Source organism: Triplophysa dalaica, chromosome 4 (genome assembly GCF_015846415.1).
Source record: "Triplophysa dalaica isolate WHDGS20190420 chromosome 4, ASM1584641v1, whole genome shotgun sequence".
Taxonomy (NCBI): Eukaryota; Metazoa; Chordata; class Actinopteri; order Cypriniformes; family Nemacheilidae; genus Triplophysa; species Triplophysa dalaica.
Window position 1 is genome coordinate 19,360,410 of NC_079545.1, and position 6,802 is coordinate 19,367,211.

General features: G+C 36.5%; 1 protein-coding gene across 1 annotated transcript in view; it reads left to right on the plus strand.

Annotated features, from left to right (window-relative positions):
- Positions 1 to 1,380: 1,380 nt before the first annotated feature.
- pou2af2 (POU class 2 homeobox associating factor 2) overlaps positions 1,381 to 6,802 on the plus strand; it is a 37,470-nt gene continuing 32,048 nt past the window's right edge. The window contains exon 1 of the mRNA XM_056745920.1: positions 1,381 to 1,567. The gene's annotated coding sequence lies outside the window, so the exon portion shown is untranslated. The remainder of the gene's footprint in view (positions 1,568 to 6,802) is intronic.

The window sequence follows — 6,802 nt, forward strand, 5'->3', positions numbered from 1 at the left end:
TGAGTAACATTAAACAGACAAATCCTGTTTATACTGTACAAATTGACTATAGCATTAAACGTGAATAAGTAATGAAACACACTGACAAAATACTATTATAATTTTACATATAATTCGACCACACCAACTCTCACTAAGTGTGTTGTATCATGTCTTTTAAAGACATCACTCTGTCAGAATCAGAGAAAATAAAAATTAATTTTCTCACTTGTTTGGTAGTTAAATATTATACACAATGTTATGCACATCGGCCTAACTGTGAGCTACACAGAATAAAGAGAAAGGAAAAGGGGTAAGCCAGATTTTTTTCAGCAGGCAACAACTTTCATCACAAAGAATGCACTTAATAGAAACAAATAAATATCACCAAGGAACCCACTACAAATAAAAGTACTTCTGTGGAGTGTAAAGACTCTGCAAGTTTCCTACAGGAGTATTTTCAATGATGGTGTCTTCCATTGTTGAAACTATTTATTTTTCCACTGAGATTCTATTTATTAAAACATCCTGGAATTAAAGAAAGCTACATATGGAGATTATTATGTTAAACCAACCAAATAGTTCTAAATTATACAAATTAGAAATTTAATTTTTAGGAAAATGTCAATCAATTTTATTAAAAGCATGCTTCAAACCAGGCTGTTCCAAAACTCTGTCAAATTATAAGGTAATCTACCATGGATAACATTTATGACATTGAAGTCATTATTATACAAAACATGGTTGCCTCACCTCACCACTTCTGATCTTATACTGCCATCACACTTGAAGCCCGAAATCCAGCATGTTCACAGCATATTGAAAAAAATAACCTGATGCTGCCCTCTCTAGGACAAACAGTAACATTGCAGTGCTAAGAATCCAGTTGTTTCATTGTGGAATGATTAGTATTATGGATTATAAGATTAACAGACATTACGTCTAATCATGTACTAACTCTCTTGTCACTCAAAACAGTGTATAATGACATCATCCCTTCAGACTATTAGTTATCAAGTGTTTTGGATTTATGCTGGAATGAACCAACATGTGCTAAGTAATCATTCCCATAGGACCCATGTTATGTAACACCAAAGTGCTCCAAATTCAATCTGAACTCACAACTTTTAAAACAGTTTCATTCTTCCATTGTTTCACAACTTATTCACTTGTGAAATTCCTCCCACATTGTTCCAGACTCGTGTAGTCAAAATCACATCTCCGCTGTGTGAGATGGGTCTAAATCAGATACCAAACATGAGCATCATTTTGTGTGGAGCCGTTGACTTGATGTTTTCAGTCTGGGTCACACAAAGTCGCTAAGCATCAACTCATAAATCCAGCCCGAACTGTTCCTGACCCACCAATTGCCTTCCTCAAACCAGCACTAACTCTCAACAGCCTTAGTCATGGAGCCAGAGTACAAAACCTTTGGGAATACAACTCGGTGGAAGAAATGCAAAAGCAATTGTTTTATAATGGAGAAGAAGAGTGTGTATATTGGCACGTTGGAGGGATCGATGTGTGTGGGATCAATGGTGAAACTGATACTGGACGTGACATGAGTCTGGAAGATCTGAATCATAACGTAAGTCATTGCACTCACACTTGTTTTTCCTCTTCCTCCACCTATTTATTATTCTGTTCATTCTTACAACATACCCTTCTCAAAGGGATCAAATCACTTTGCAAACAAAAATCTGAAACGGAACAAGACACGTTGAAAACCAACACAAGAAAGATAAATTACATCTGTGCAACGTTCTAATTCACTGCTAGGGACAAATAGTGCATGAAAACTGAAGTCCTTACAACTTTGTTGAAATAAGGGAAAAAGAGACACAGGTTTTCCATATTCTGGACTTCATGGTGAAGGTCCACAAAACTCTGGAACGCTCATGGATCTTTCCTCTCATCAATAAATCCATCCTGGGTGGCCTTTTAAGAAATTACAGTCACAAATTGTCATCCAAATGTCTCACACTTGGGATTATGGCCAAAACCAGAGCAGTCACAGTAGCCAACAGTGACTTCGACAGCTAAGCATTAGAGATCAGAGATGTTTATACAGCGAGAAATAGACAGGTTAAGCCAATCTAACTCAATCCGTAGACCCTGTAATATGTGTTATTATTAATTCCTGATGGAAAAAACTAAAATGCCCTCCCGTTCCCTGCCAACCCTTTGGAGATGCTGACAGCTGCATTGTCTTACATCGTACACTGGGAGCCAATTCTCTTTTGGACTCTGTTGGTACATGCTTTTTTGGAACAGACAGCCATCCTTTCATTTCTGTCAAAGGTTTACTATGTGCAGCAGCCACAAGTGCGTAAGACGTACTCACACGTCACACCATTCCAGTAAACCCCTTTTATTCTCTGTATTTTTTACATTTGGCTGGGGTATAAAGACCTTTTAAAGATGAAAAGCAGTGGGTAGTTCTCAGGAGGCATTTCATTATGATTATGCAAATAGGCGATGCAATGCCGTTATTGGAAATGTTGAGCAGATCTAGCGTATATTACTACATGACATCGCAATCTGTGTGGTCACCCTCTGTGAACCCATTTCTTTACAATTCATGGTCACTACGGCTTGCTGGGCTGAGTGATCGGTTTTTAGTCTGATATGACAAAGTCCATGACAACGTAAATGCAAGCTCTTTTCTCACACACCAGGCTTTCTCACTGGTTTGGCCGGTGTGTGGTGTGCAGTCATTCTGACAGCCTTTTTTGAATGGTAGCTGTGGGTGGCAGTGTGTTAAAACTAAAGCAGAAAATGAAGGTTAGCACACACACACCGCAAGAAATGACCTCTTTTATATTGCACCATAGATTGATTCCAAACAAAAGAAAGCAAAACGGAAATTAAAAACTTTGCTTGTCAAATATATAATGTAAAATATATAAAAGCCTGTGTGTTACCACTGTTAATCTGGTTGAACCGGTTCAACCATCATCATTAATGATAATGGATATTTTCGATAGGGGGCACCTTGCAATAAAATAAGCAACACAAGTTTAAAATGCAGCTTTCCTGATCGTGTCACTCATGATTTTGTGCCCTCTGTGCAATATTGCTGCCTGCACTTGGAAATTCAATAATTCCTCTTTTAATGTTAGCAGATACCTGTGAAGTTTTAATGCTATTAAATCATTCGTAATATTAACGTTTTAATGTTACTAAATACTTTTAAAGTTACTAAATTATATAACATTTTACTTATGCCTTAATTATGTTGTAGTTGGAATGGACTTATTTTTCTATGCTAAAAAATTATATAAAAATGTTTAATTCCGTCATTATGTCACAGTTTCGCACTACCTTTCAATGGTGGCCCACATTGTCCCACACACATGGATTAGCCTACCTGTCCCCCATGTTGATTGCGTAATGCCCGACCATTTCGGGAACTCGGGTATCGAAATTATTTCCCAACTTCCCAGTGGGAAAAGTGACATCATGGGCGTTTATGTGCAATTTTTACCTCGTAAACTCATATATTCAATAATTCCGAGAGCAGTTGAAGGCATCATAAATCCAAGACACACGCAAGCATAAATCTGGCGTCCTCAATTCTTTCCGACAACAAAGCACCTGAACACAATTTGCTTGGAATCATGACATCAGAAGTGGTAATGATCAAATTTCCAAGAGCACGTCAAGGCAGCATTAGTTCCGGGTTGAAGTTGGAATTATTGAATTTCCGAGAGCACGAGAAGGCAGTATAAGCTTCAAATTAGTTTTGGTTAAGTAGCCTAGATTAAAATAGTGCACAACACCTTTGGTGTACCTAACCCTGATTCGCAATGGTAATCTTATATTCGCCCAGAATTAAATATTAGTATTATGTAAAATAACATATTAAAAGTAGTTATGTTTTGTGCTTAGTTGTCTGTGTGGGTGTGCACGTGAGCTCAGTGAAATAGCACAGATTCTCCTAATAATCTGTCTTTTTTTAATTTTGAACAAACAGTTCTTGGGCACTTTTTTCCTACTATGGTAGTCAATGATCTTCTAGCACTGAAAGCTTCTTACATTCTTCCATATTTTTCTCTGTGTTCATCAGTACAAATTAATTTATACAGGTATGAAATTAAACTAGGGTGAGTTAATGATAACAGAATTTTCATTTTTGGTTGAACTATCACTTTGAGGCTGTGACCACCTACACTATATTTTATTCTCTATCCTGTCTCACCCCAATCCTGACAGCGGTGGGTGATTGCAGTCTAGACAGTATCTAAACCTGCTCCACAGCTTTGTCATTTCTTTGTGTACACATATGTTCTTCTTCAAATTATAACAGAAACAGGAAAACCGGCCTTTCTTGAATAAAGTATTCCATTGATGTCGGAAACCATCTTGCTACAATAAGTTCACAAAAGGATGATGTAGTTAGCATTTAGCTGTGTGTGTGATTCCAATAGATGAAATGAAATGACATTCTCCATATAGAGCTATATAAGCTATAGGTTACTTAAATTTTAAACATTTTCCGAAAAACTCTATTTATTTCCTCTTAATGAGGAAAAACTACTCAATGTTCTTTTCAAAGCAATTACTCATAAGGTTTTCCCTTTTGATAAATAACTCAGTGTAGGACAACATAGAAACAATGCTCACACATTTGTGACACAAACACAGTCTATTGCATAAACAGCTGAGCAAGTAAACATATCAATCCATTTTATATGAGTACAATAAACTAAAGCCAGGATGAAAAACGGTAAAGACAACTTTATTTATCTTCTTTAACAAAGATTTGAAGCTTGCCTCTCAGACAATGAAGCATATATTATTCTCCTCTTCCTTTAAGCCTTAGAACAGGGCACTGTGTGTTAAGTGAATTCCCCATATAATGTGCTGAATCTGCCACGAAAACAGTGAAATATTCACAGTCATCAACAATATTACTGTCATCTCTGCCGCTGAAGTCACTGACCCTTCAGTGATTCGCCATAAAACTGACAATGCTCTCGACTGCAGATGTCATCGTAAAGGATGTAAACACTTCAGCTTCTGCTTTGACCATTTGCAGAATCCGGGAAATGTTGCCGCGGTTAACATCCCATAACGTCCCCCAGCCCCATCCTCCCTTTGCCAGAAAAGTCTGTCACAATCTTGATTATGAGTGGTCTAATTCTCCAAACATTTCCCGGAATGTGAGGCCGTTCAATTGCTTGACAGAATCGATTCTGCATGGCTAAATAATATATTGCAATAGAGTTTTTAGTTTTACCAAAGCAAGAGTTTTTAAATCGTTTTATTAGTCATAGGAAATGATAGCAAATGTACGATGGTTCTTCTGGACAAACAAGATCTTATGTTGATATCTAGATCCTGGAATTTTGGCAGTATGGATACATCATTATCAGTTGAAGTATCACAACGCTTTTAAAATATTTTTCTACGTATTAGTGAGTATACTAAAATTGAAAGATGTACTTATATGGCTTCCATTTTCACTACGACAGAAGGGCATAGATAAATATTAATGCATCTTATAACTTAAAACTTTTTATAATGTACAGTGTGTGAAAGTGTATTTGAGTGTGTTTGTCCACAAATTTGAGCCAATATAAAATATAAGAAATACAGTCCATCTTCCAGACAGAATTGTTTGTATTCTTGTCTTATCTATGTTTTGTTCTAGTTTTTTAGTTTCTATGTGTGTTGAAAGTTCTACATCTGGTTGTTTGAATTTGAATCTCAGTGAACTTATGAACCATAAGTCTCTGTACACCTATGTTATCATGCGGTCATCACACTAGTAAATCTAGCACGTGAAAGCAGCTACGGAGTCAAGTAGAAAACGTGCATGTGTGTGTGTGCAATGCATGTGCACATGTAGCAAACCACCAACTAATAACACATGAATTTTATTATTGCACCAGACATCTGACGGCGATGCAAGAATGAAAATACCAATAAACTTAATCTAATTCTGCTCCACTGGCTTCCTTCATAAGCTTGGCCTTGGTTGCAGGTTTTGACAGAATTGTAAAACAAGGTCCAACTCCAGATCAAGATGTGCAATGCCAGGTGACGTGGAGAAGGTTGTTTGGTCAGATTGAGGCTAATAACAGAATTGTAATCATATCAACAAATAATGTAAGATACTTTCCTTGTTTTTATTTACATGTAAATACTGTAATACTTCGTGACATACAAACAGCACATCTGCTGCTTGTTTGTTTCAAAGAGACTTAGGAGAGATAATTATATCCAAACAAAGTGTATTCTATATTTTTACTCAGCAAGAATGTTCTTAAGTCATAAACAGAACACCAATTAGAGTGATTTAGATCTGATCCTTTTCTTTGTTGACATCAACATCTGAGGTCTTTGTTTTGTCTCAACCCCTACAGAGCAGAGACAATTTAACACATTAAACAATTAAAAAGTAGGTCAATGCAGCAATGACAAGAGTTTGAGCCATCTATGGTTTTATACAAAGAAATACTGGAGAATGCGTGCGTGTGTGTATCAGCTATAATATTTATGAGAATATAGTCACAAGAACAGTGACCTGATTTGTTTCAGGTTTTGCCATTAAATAATGACTGACGATGAAGTCTTTGTTGATGTAAAAGCTTCGGAACTTTAAAACACACAGCTATACTGTGTGTGTATCAGCTATAATATTTATGAGAATATAGTCACAAGAACAGTGACCTGATTTGTTTCAGGTTTTGCCATTAAATAATGACTGACGATGAAGTCTTTGTTGATGTAAAAGCTTCGGAACTTTAAAACACACAGCTATACTGTGAGTCCATTCAGAAAGAACATAAATAAACTTGTTGGTTCTTAGTGTGGC